We start from the raw sequence: 12,777 nt of genomic DNA on the forward strand, positions 1-12,777 counted from the left end.
CCTTGGGATGGACTATTTCTGACATAAAAGGAATATGTTCCTCCATTTGTATGCACAAGATTTTAATGGAGAAGCTTTGCAAGCCAATGATCGAGCACCAAAGAAGATTAAATCCAGCAATGAAGGAAGTAGTGAGAGTTGAAATTTTGAAACTCCTTAATGCTGAAATTATTTATGCTATTTCAGATAGCTTATGGGTAAGTCCAGTGCAAGTTGTACCAAAGAAGGGTGGAATGACGGTGGTGAAAAATGACAGTAATGAGTTCATTCCTACAAGAACGGTCACGGGATAGCGTGTATGCATGGATTACCGCAAGTTGAATAAAGCAACAAGGAAGGATCATTTTCCACTTCCATTCATTGATCAAATGTTGGATCGATTGGCTGGGTACTCCTACTATTGTTTTTTGGATGGTTATTCGGGGTATAATCAGATTGCTATAGCTCCTGAAGATCAAGAGAAAACTACATTCACATGCCCCTATGGAACGTTTGCTTTTAGGAGGATGCCATTTGGATTGTGCAACGCCCCTGTGACATTTCAACGTTGCATGATGGCTATCTTTTATGATATGGTGGAAGATATAATGGAAGTTTTCATGGATGATTTTTCAGTTTTTGGTACATCTTTTTATCATTGTTTGTATAACTTAGCTCTTATTTTGCAGAGATGTGAAGATAAGAATCTAGTCCTGAACTGGGAGAAGTGTCATTTCATGATTCAAGAAGGAATCGTGCTTGGCCATAGAGTGTCATCTAAAGGAATTAAGGTGGATCGAGCCAAAATTGCAACCATAGAGAAACTACCACCTCCAAAGAATGTGAAGGGAATTAGAAGTTTTCTGGGACATGCGAGATTTTATAGAAAATTTATCAAAGATTTTTCTAAACTCTCTAAACTTTTATGTAATCTTCTTGAGAAAAATTCTGTATTTGACTTTGATATTGTTTGTTTGCAAGCCTTTAATGCACTCAATGAGAAACTAATTTTAGCACCAATTGTGATTGTGCCTGATTGGAGTCAACCTTTTGAAGTTATGTGCGATGCAAGTGACTTTGCAATTGGAGCAGTGTTGGGGCAAAGGCGAGACAAGCTGTTTAGAGCCATCTATTATGCAAGCCGGACATTGAATGAAACTCAATTGAATTATACGACAACTGAGAAGGAGATACTTATTGTGGTGTTTGCTTGTGACAAATTTCGGTCCTACCTCATTGGTACAAAGGTGATAGTGTTCACTGATCATGCAGCACTTCTCTATTTGTTTGGCAAGAAGGATGCTAAGCCTAGGCTAATTCGTTGGATCCTACTTCTTCAAGAATTTGATTTGGAGATTCGAGACAAGAAAGGAAGTGAGAATTTAGTGGCTGACCATCTCTCTCGGTTAGAGCAAGAGGAAGAAAGACCAGAGTCAGTGGTCCAAGAGGCATTCCCTGATGAGCAGTTGTTTGTATGTGAGATCAAGCTTTCGTGGTATGCTGATATTGTTAACTACCTAGCTTGTAAAGTTTTACCACTTGATCTTACTTACCATCAACGCAAGAAGTTTTTGCATGATGTGAATTATTATCTTTGGGATGAGCCTTTGTTGTTCAAAAGATGCCCAGATCAAATCATTCGAAGATGTGTGCCGGAAAAAGAGATGCAAGACATCCTCCATCATTGCCATTCATCATCATATGGAGGACACTTTGGAGCCACCTGCACAGCAGCTAAGGTACTTCAAAATGGATTTTTTTGGCCTTCTATTTTACGTGATAGTTACACTTTGGTGAAAACTTGTGACCGGTGCCAACGTATGGGAAATATTTCAAGGCGTCATGAGTCACCACTGAAAGGTATCTTAGAAGTTAAGTTGTTTGATGTTTGGGGAATAAATTTTATGGGGCCTTTTCCTCCTTCTTTTGGTTTTGCTTATATCTTATTAGCAGTTGACTATGTGTCAAAATGGGTGGAAGCAATTGCTACAACAACAAATGATGCAAAGGTAGTGCTCAAATTTTTACACAAGAATATCTTCACAAGATTTGGCAATCCACGAGCTATTACTAGTGATGAAGGGACTCACTTTTGCAACAAGTTGTTTGTAAATCTTCTTTCTAAATATGGTGTAGAGCACAAGAGAGCACTTGCTTACCATCCTCAAACTAATGGCCAAGTTGAAATTTCAAATAGAGAAATCAAGAACATCCTTGAAAAGACGGTCAAAACCAATAGAAAGGATTGGACGAAGAAGCTTGATGATGCTTTGTGGGCATACCGTATAGCCTTTAAAACACCTATCGGGATGTCTCCATACCGATTAGTGTTTGGAAAAGCATGTCATCTTCCTGTGGAGTTGGAGCATAGAGCTTATTGGGCTGTAAAAAAGTTTAACTTTGATTTGAAGGCAGCAGGTGAAAAGCGACTTCTTCAACTAAATGAGATGGAAGAGTTCCGAAATGATGTATATCAAAATGCAAAGATCTATAAAGAAAGGACGAAGAAATGGCATGACAAACAGATTCTTAGGCGAGAGTTTCCTCCAGGACAACAAGTTTTACTCTTCAATTCACGACTCAAATTTTTTCCAGGAAAGTTGAAATCAAGATGGACAGGTCCTTATACAATTCATGAAATTTTCTCTTTTGGAGCAGTAGATTTGAAGGACAAGACAGGGAATATTTTCAGAGTTAATGGTCAGAGATTGAAGCACTACTATGGAGAACAAATGGAGATGAACTATGCATTTATTCCTCTTAGAGATCCTAATTGATGATGATTGAAAAGTCTGGCTATAGACTTTAAAACAAGCGCTTATGGGAAGCAACCCATAGATCTTTCTTTCATTCTTTCATTTATTTTATTATCTTTATTTATTAAGTTTTAATAAATTGGTTTTTGATGCAGGTTTATTTAGCATGAATAAAGAGCTGAAAAAAATTTTAAACTACGGAAGATTCATCATGAAACCAGGGAAGTTCCTTTTATTTCTTCAATCCTTTTTACTTTTGCATTACAATGAGGACATTGTTTAGTTTAAGTTTGGGGGTGTAAACTTCTATAGTCATTTGATCCTCTTATTTTCTAAGTCTTGGGTTGTTGATGGGTTGTTTGATTCTCTTACCAAGCATACATTGAAGTAAGATTGAATTCTCTATGACTCTGAAATTTGTGATTGAAGATGGTTTTGAGAAAAATTTTCAAAAATTTCTTTTATGTCAAGTGAATTTTTGTGGGTACTTTGGTTTAAATCTTTGACCTTGAACATAATTGAGCACATAGTCATTTTTCTCTTATTCCATTTTGTTTATGAAGAGAAGAAGTTGAATTAATTGAAAGAGGGAAGTTTGATTTTGCTTTGCTCTAGAATCCGTTTATGGGTCCTTGAGGCGAAATCCTAGTTGAGACCAAATATTAGAGAAATGATCTAGGCATTTCTTTGGCATAACCAAAAAGCTTTCCCAACCGTCCTAAATATCATGCCATCATTACATGGTGTGTTTCCATAGTCAACCTCCTTGAGCCTTCATAAGCCTTTATTTATTCTTTGAACTACATAAACCATGCCCGCTCTAAGCCTGAAAAATAATTAATCTACCTTTGATAGTTTGAGAAAATACTTTAGTGGAGAGTACATTTAAAAGAGAAAATTTGTTTCATGATGAACCGTATTATGTTTGCTCTGTTTGATCAAAGAAGAAGAAGAAGAAGAAAGGAAGTGACTGAAAACAAAAAGAGAAAAAAAAAAAGAAAAAAAAGAAGTCACTAAGCGGAGTGTGAATTACCTCAGATTTTGTTAAGGGAATTGTTGGTATTGCATCAGTGATTACAGCAATAATAATGCCACAAGTATGAGCATACTGCCAAGAAAGAGCTATGATTTGAATCGTGTGGATATCTCTTTTAGTGTACTTTTAACTAAGTATTTTTCCAGTTTGCTTTGATTTTCCATATCCAGTTCTTTCTTAACCCTCACCATGTGGCCTATCATTACAACCTTATTAAAGACCTTTTGATCTCTGATTTTGATGTTGACTACATTAGTGGAGAGGATTTCTGAAAATTAGACTTATGGGGTTAAGTTTTAAGAGAATTTTTCTGATTTTGGTTGTTCTACTTTTATCTGAGTTTGCAGGTGATTTGAGATTAAATTGACTATATCACACACACACACTCAAGGTCTTAGCTTTAGGATGAAGTAAACGCCTAACTCTTGCTTGACAAATTGCAAAATTTTTGATTGATTTTCTTGCTATCTTTGATGTTAAAAGAGTAAGATACTAGAGATAAAATCTAAATTCATAAAAACTTGGTGAGCGATAATACTTCTCTTTCGGGTCGAGTTGATATTGCCTAAACTATCATTTGCTTTTATTTTTATTTGAGGACAAACAAAGTTGTAAGTTTAGGGGTATTTGATGACTTGCAAAAATTTCGTATTGCAGATTTTACAAGTTCGCTCGAGCGTAGGCTTTTGGCCGCTCGAGCGAATTCAGGTAGATTCAAACGCTCGACTGCCGCTCGACAGGGAGCTCGAGCGGGTTGCTGAAAAACAAAGATCGTTCGAGCGGAGACATTGGCCGCTCGAGCGAAATCAGGCAGAGTCAAACGTTCGACGTGCGCTCGACACCCCGCTCGAGCGAACATCATATTTTGACAGATCTAGGGTCTTCCGCCGTCAGACTATATAAAAGGGATTTTTCACTCTATGGCCGTACTTTTTAACTGGAGAACACTTTTTGGGACTGAAAAACACAGTTAGAAGGATTCAATTCATCTGTTTTGGAGAGGGAATTCCAATTATTGCACGTACGTTGGAATCATACATAAGCACAGACGGGAGAAAAATATTGAATCATTTCCTTGAGTTTTTGAAGACAAGTTGCGGCTGCGAGAAGTATTTTTCAGTATTTATTTTCTTCCAATCTTCTCAGAACAATTATGATGAATTCGTTTATGTTGAATTTCATTTCTAGCATGAGCTAAATTTTATTCATTCTAGAAAAACGATGTAACCTATTTCCGAACTATGCTTGATTGTCTATGCTAATTTAAGGCAATTCTCTCTTTGTTTATCTTATTTATTTTGAATTTATTGCTTCTAATTAACTCGCCATTGATTAGATGATAATTAATCTTGTGATTTGCTATCGAAAGAGGGAATCATAGGGTAGATCTTGAATATTTCAGCATAGATAAGTATAGAGATCGAAAGACTTGTATGAACCTATGTAGTAATTAAATCATTGGTATTATTGCTTTCTTGCTTTATTAATTTGCATATTCTTGTGTGAATTGATGAACAAGAATAATTTTCAATTGATTATCGAAAGAGGCTGTTGGATGGATTAGAGATTTGCTAATGAACAAAAAGAATTAAATTAAATTAGCTGGATGAGAAAAGCATAGTGAAGAATTAGATGAAATCGATTTCCTAGAAGTTTTCTTTTCCATTAATTTGATCTTCGAACATCAGTTTTATTTCATTTGCGTATTACTCTTTGAGTTGATCTTAGTTTAATTGGCAACTACAAAAATCTTAGTGATTCCTCTAGATAAAATCGAGATTAGTATAATTTTAGTATTTGACAATAGTAAGATACCAATCCCTGAGGACGATTCTCTTCTTATCACTTTATAATAAAACTACGATGCTGTGCACTTGCAGTTTTGCACCGTTCAGTAGTAGAAGGATTGTTCGACCACTGTTGTGGCGAGATGCTTGCTCGACCACTTTAGTGTGTCAAATGCATGTGTTAACCTTATTTGCCAAAGGCCAGCCTGTTGCTAGGCTTGGTTGTTTAGGTGCAGAATGTTTGCTTAACCAGTCGCGAATGTGTGTTACCTTTGGTTGTCGAAACTCAGACTACACAGTGCTAAGCTTGCCTGTTTAGGTGTAGGAGGTTTGATTGACTACTACAACCGTGAAGGTGTGTATTAGCCTTGATCATCAAAGCTCAGCCTACATGTTACTAGGCTTGGTTATTTGGACGCGGGAAGTTTCCTCAACCACCATGGTTGCTAAGGTATGTGTTAGCCTTGGTCGCCAATGCTTAGCATGGATGTTGCTAGGCTTGGTTATTTGTGTGCAGGAGATTTCCTCGATCGCCATGGTCACCCAAACATGTGTTAGCCTTGGTCACCAAAGCCCAACCTGCATGTTGCTAGACTTGGCTATTTGGGTTTGGGAAGCTTGCTTAATCATTCTTGTGGCTAAGGCGTGTGTGAACTTTGGTTGCCTGTTTTGGGGGAGCCAAGTACTTGATTCTAGGGCGGCCTAGCTACTCTGAGAAGTTTTTATCAAAAACCAAACTTGTTAGTATAAATAAGGGCAGGTTTGGAGCCCTACATGAGACATAAAATTCTAATTTGATCGCATTTGATCTCATCTCATTTTCTTTTCAAACATAATTAAAATATAAAATTTTTATATTAATCATTACAACTTTTTCAAACTAATAATTATAATTTTCTCAAAATTTTAAATAAAAAATAAAAAATAATTCCAAAATTTTCAAGTCCCCAAACAAAAATAATATTATAAAACTATATTCTAACAGTATTTTAACTTTATAATATTTTTTATTCAATTTTTTCTCTTTTCTTTCTCAAAGTCTAAAAAATATTCAACTCAAATTATCTCACTACTATTCACAAACTATTTTATTACTATTCATAAATTATCATCTCATCTCACTCTTCAAACCAGCCATAACTCAAATTACAAGTTTTGAGACTTATATACCTAAGCCAAGTGGCATGATGTTTGGTAAGAATTCATTTTCCACAGTGCTTAAGTATGGCTCAACCCTATTGTTGGGATTTTTCCTCCTTTTCTTTCTTACTGGAGTGTGGCAAAGGCTCAAAACGCCCAAGTGAGGCATGAGAACAACTTCACCTTGGCGTTAATAAAGATTCGAGGCACCCAAGTGAGTGCTCTAGGATAGTCTATTCTAGTGAAAATAGGGAACTGAGGTGCCCAATAGGCGCTTGAGGGTGACCCCACAACTGGTGCTTCAGGTCAAGTAGCCAGGTTTCTAAGCTTTTTGTATGACCAGAGTTTATTAACATTGTGCATCCTTTTTATTCCATTTATTCACCCTGAGGCTCCTGCTTGAGATCTAGATTATCAGAACCTATTTTTGTTAAGACTAGTGAACAAAGTCTATTGCTCATCCATGTTTGTGTTCCTGCTAATCCATTCATTATGGGTCTTGAAGAGATCCAAGATTTCAATGAGTTTTATGGAAAAATTTTCTAAAAACCAAATTTGTTAGTGAAAATAAAATTCAAATAGCGAATTTGAGGGAGGCAAGCCCAAGCCATTTAGCTACTAATTTCAATTTTTCTTGACAGAATCTGTTCTCCGTTGAGTATTTTAGCTTGATGGAGATTGTCCATCTTTGAGTGATTATTGTCTGATGGGAATTGTTCACCTTTGAGAGATCTTTGTTTGATGGAGATTGTTTGCCTTCGAATGGAGTTTACTTGATGGAGATTGTCCATTCTTAGTGATTTTCACTTGATGTGTTCACCATTGAGTATTTTTATTGTGAATGCATCCTTTTTGTTCCATTTTATTGTATTAAGGCTCATGGTTGAACCAAGGATGGCTAAGCGGTCTTGATTATATTAGACCAGCAAGCATAGTGCGTTGCTTATCCACTTGTCCATCTTCGTGTTCCCGTTTGTCCATTCTTGTAAAGTCCTGTATAGATATGAGAAGTTTTATAGAAAGAACATCCAAAAACCAAATTTTTTTTACATAAATAATATTTAAATAGTAAGGTAGGGATAAGCAAACTTGAGCTAAGTGGCTCAATTTTCTACTTTTTGTTTGGCGGAGATAATTTTTTTCGTCTGATGCTCCACTTTGCTTGCTTAGCTATTACCAATCCTGATAATGCATTGCAAACAAACTTAAAAATGTGGTTAGTGACCCAAAAAAATTAACGTCCTACTAATGAGGATTCTTTAACGAACTGGGCCCATGCACTTTTGGCTTCATGGACCTCATCATAGCATACCTGCATGGTGAGGACTAGGGGAATGGAACATTGTCTGCCAAGTGAATGGCAAGGCATGTTGGGTGAGTTTATATGGTTTATAGATAGGGAAGTAAAAGGCTCAATCCATTGAGCGAGGCAAGTCATCACTACCCACCACTATATAGCAGGTCTTCCTTGCCAGTACACTACACAATCTCAAAAGGCCCACAATACAGAAGGGCAATGCTTGGCAGTGCTCGCCCACGTAACAATGGACAATTGCGAGACTTGTGGTTTTGTCAATGAAAGAAGCTCATGCGTCATGAGTTGCAATTCCATAAATGGGGCTCGCCAGGGGAAAGACAAACATGTAGGGTTGATGGAGTGCACTCAATAGGTACAAGCTAGCTGCCTGGGTACTCAATTGGGTAACCTAACTCAATGCGTGCTCTGTGAGGTGAAGATGGTGAGATGGATTCTAGCCTTTCCCACCTAGGTATATAGGTGAGGATGGCTTTGGATCTACCTCCTACGCAACTCAATGGTGAGGAACACTACTCGCCTTAGTCGGTTGGGGGCTTCATGCCCACCAGCTATGGTGCACTAAGAGATGATGCACTAAGAGATGGACTTGGTGAGCATTGTGTATGGTGATAGCAGGCATACATGTTGGCCCTATGAGTTTCTTGAGTGCAGGTGGTGCCGATAGTAATGCATCATTTACATGCACGGTGCATGCCATGCAAGACCATTGTCTTTTGTATGGACTGGCAGGAGGGACACATGGGAGTCAAGCATGATATTAGAACCATAAAGCCATGGGCAAACTTTGTGAGGTTCTGGTGGGGATAGTTGTTGTGGCTAGCAAGCTTACTGTGAGAGAGGCTAGTCTTAAGTCATGTGCATGGTGTGAAAGGTATGCAATAAGAATGAAGCTGGGTGAGCTACTACCATGGTGGCAAATTACGATTGGGTTTTCAGTTGCATGGGCTCGTGTGTACACCAGAGGCTGATTAATTTGTGCTCGTCATGGCCTTGGACTGCCGGACAAGTGTTAGTTGTAGGGGTTGAGATGGGGTGAGTTGGAGCTCGCTTGTCACTGTCACAAAGATGGTAGGTTAGAATCTTACTTGATGCTAGATGTGTTGACTTTGTGACTATGGCATGCTTAGATCCTACCACATAGGGTGAACAACCACAATGACAGTGAGCACGAGAGAGATTGGTCAGTATTCTTGAACCGCTACTCACATGTTATAATGAACTTGGCATGCTAAACGTCTGCCACAATTTTAAGCGAATGATTGTCATAGGGTTGAGATGGAGAAATTTGAGGGTCGCCCACGGTGACATGCCTATCGACCACTCGATGGTGCAAGGTAGCAGAAGAGTTCTAAGTCCACTGGTGAGGTGATTCCAACGGGAAAAATCTCACTAATCTCACCAGCTTCTCCTATGTACTTTAGCATGGTTGGCAAGAGCTTCCCACGATGAGGAGATTGTCGGCATACATGCCCACCCTTGGAAGTTTCTGGTGTAAGCGTGAACGCGGTTTGATGAGCTTGATCTTGGTAATTGGTAAGAGTTTTTGGTTGATGCTGGGGGTGCTCCTAGCAGGCCCTATGCCTACCTATGTCCCTCGCATCTCGATGGCAAGATGCATGCTCTCCCTTTGTGTTATTGGGTTGGTGAGTTACATGCCTGCCAACTTCCTTATGTGTGTGTATGGCGTAATGCATTGTCATGCACTTACGTCTTTTTTTTTTTTTTTCCTTTTTCTCTATTTTTCTAGATAACCCTACTGGAATTAAAATGTAAATGAAAGATAAAATGAAATAAGGGAGACTTATCTATTTGTACATAGAGAGTCTTGTTAGCTAGACGACCTGAGACAGAGAGACAGAGAGAGTCCCACAAGTTGTATGTGCATCTATATATTTGTAAAGATTTTCACCTTTTGTAAATGTGTGTATATTTGTAAAGATTTTCTCTTTTTGTATATGTCCCTTTCCATATTTTAAGTAGATTAGTTCTAATTGTCTTATGTCATTTTCACATTTTGTATATCAGTCAACCACTTTTAGCTATATTTTTTTATCGTCTTATATTTTTCTTTTATTTCTGATAATGGGTTGGACTCAAGGCTTAGTTTGGATACAAAGAGACATCAAATTCATTTCAATTCATCTTATCTAATCATTATAATTTTTTTTTTAATTTTTACAAAAAATATTATAAACAATTTTACTTTTTCAATCAAAAAATAATAATATTAAAAAATAATATTATAATAATATTTTATTCAACTTTCATTTAAATTTATTTTTATCTCAATGTCCAAATCTCACCTAATTTATTTTATATTCAACAATAATAATCACCATTGATCAGTGTGGCACGACATTTCCGAACCGTGGTATTTATTACTTGAATCACCGCTAGGGAAGCGACACATGGATGCCCCAAAAAAGTCACCAGGTCTTGGGGAACACATGATATATAATCAAATAATCCTTTATGGTATTTTCATAAAATAAAAGTAGAAGTGTCATTATTTATAAAATTACTCATCACTTAAAATAAAATAGAATTGTTTATCCCATTAAAAAATAGAGTACTTGTTAAAGAAATTCTAAAAAGAATTTATCTAATCGTTTTTGTCAACAAATGTGGATATGGCTCATCTTTACAACCAAAACATAAGTTATGTTTTGGTATAAATTTTTCTAAGAAGTTCAGTTTCTTTTTTCTCTCCAACCTTTCAATTCCTTACATATGGCCTCTCCTAATCTCCTCCTCTTTTATCACCACCAACCACCACGCACCCCTAGTCACTTCTCCCCACGCCTTGCACCACCATCTCCATTCTTTCTCATCTTTCCAACGAAAGCATATGGGGCCAGCACTATTATCATGCCTTCAGTACTTAAAGATTCCCTTTGATAAAGCACTCAATTCCTCGCTTGTTGATGGATGGCATTCTCGGTTTTCACTACAATCAAACATTCTCATAATAATCAAGTTTACCAGTCTCAACTCTCCTTTGGTCCCCCTCGGGAAGCTTAAGCTTATTTTGTGCCATCTCTTTTTCGTTAGTTACATGAACAATTAATTATCACCCGTTAGATTTTGATATGTACCCACAATAATTAGGATTTTCATGATGCTTAGAATTCTTATCTTAACTTTACGGTCTAATACATGATCTAGATGCATAAAATAGATTTTATATCATTTATTGAGTATTTAGTATTTGTCAGGGGCCTTTTTGATCCATGAGCCCTGTCTCCGTCTTGCATGGGTAGGTGACCTCATCTCCTCTTGCGTGGGCAAGTGACCCCACCCGAATGACGGATGAGCGGATTGGCTTACTGGCAGTCCACCCACCGTGTGGTATATCTCATAATAAGAGAGACAGAGAGGTGCAGCTGGAGGACGAGGAAGGTTTATTTTAAAATTTAGCTTAAAACAAAACTTCGTCGTTCCATCATTTTATTAAAAAATTTAGTTTTAAATATATGCAATATATATATGTATAAATTCTACTAATTAGCCTCATCCTACATACTTGTTTTTACTTTTACTTTTTCTCTTAACAAGTACGTAATGTATGATTGTTGAGTAGAAAAATTCATATATAAAAAGTGTAAAAAGTGTGTATGTAACTGAATTTCTTATTTTAACAGTTTTTCTTGTTTTTCCGTTAACTTTAACTGCGTTCGCCTAAACGTCCGTTCACTCTAAATATAACTTCAAGAGCTACTGACCCTTTAATTCCTTAGAAACCAAAACGACCGAACCCGAATGCAAAGAGTTAGGTTTTCTATTATTTAGCATTTTCCTCAGTTTTCTAAGCAGTCAAACGTCTGCTTAACAAAAAGTATAAGAAAATATGAAGGAATTCGAGAATGGTGCATTGTTGATTTTATTTCCTACTTATGACCCATTGCTAAATCCGGTACCAAGAATCAAAGAGAAAAAATAATAGTCAAGAAATGTAAATCTGTAAGAAATTTTGAGTAGAAGATGTCTTGGTCGAAAAACAACATGAAGAAAGAACAGAAACAAAACCAACAAAGAAAATGAAAGAAAGCAAAAGATTAACTGCACTACCGAATTCTTAACTTACAATGGAGATTGCCCTCTTGGTTGAAGCTCCCACAAGATTTAATCAGAAAAGAAAAAAACAAACGCACAAGGACGAAGGCTCTAGCTCGCAAGATTTAATCAAAATAGAAAAAAATAAACGCATAGTGGCGAAGAACTCGAGCTTAGAGTTGTAGGTTTCATTCAACGTGCAAAAGAAGAGCTTTCGAAGCAGAGAGATGAGATTACGAAGCAATTTGATGAAGCGGTAAAGAGGAAAAAGAAGAATAAGAAGAAGAAGAAGGAAGGGGGGGTGGGGTCGTGCGGCGTGCAGGAGGTTGAATCATGAGGTAGGGTTTTCACCATTCGGCTAAAAGGGCATTCTTTAAGTGGGGCTGGGCTCACTTGCTGTAGCTGGGCTTGTTCTTCACCCCTTGGGCCAAAAAACAGCTCACAACACAAAAAAAAAATCATATCCTAACCCACTACACAAAAGGCCCAAATCTAAAAAGTGATTAATAAAAATAAAATAAAATAAACAATAAAAATACTAATAAATAAATTAAAACACACTAATTTTTGAGATCTCACATTACTCATCGTTAGTCAAATTGTCCTCAAATTAAATTGACCTCTTGAGTCAAATAAAACAAATCTTTTTATTTTCTAATCTATTAAAACATGTAATTATTAAATTTCACTAACTTATTATTATTCAAA

This window comes from Carya illinoinensis, chromosome 1, assembly GCF_018687715.1.
Source record: "Carya illinoinensis cultivar Pawnee chromosome 1, C.illinoinensisPawnee_v1, whole genome shotgun sequence".
NCBI lineage: Eukaryota > Viridiplantae > Streptophyta > Magnoliopsida > Fagales > Juglandaceae > Carya > Carya illinoinensis.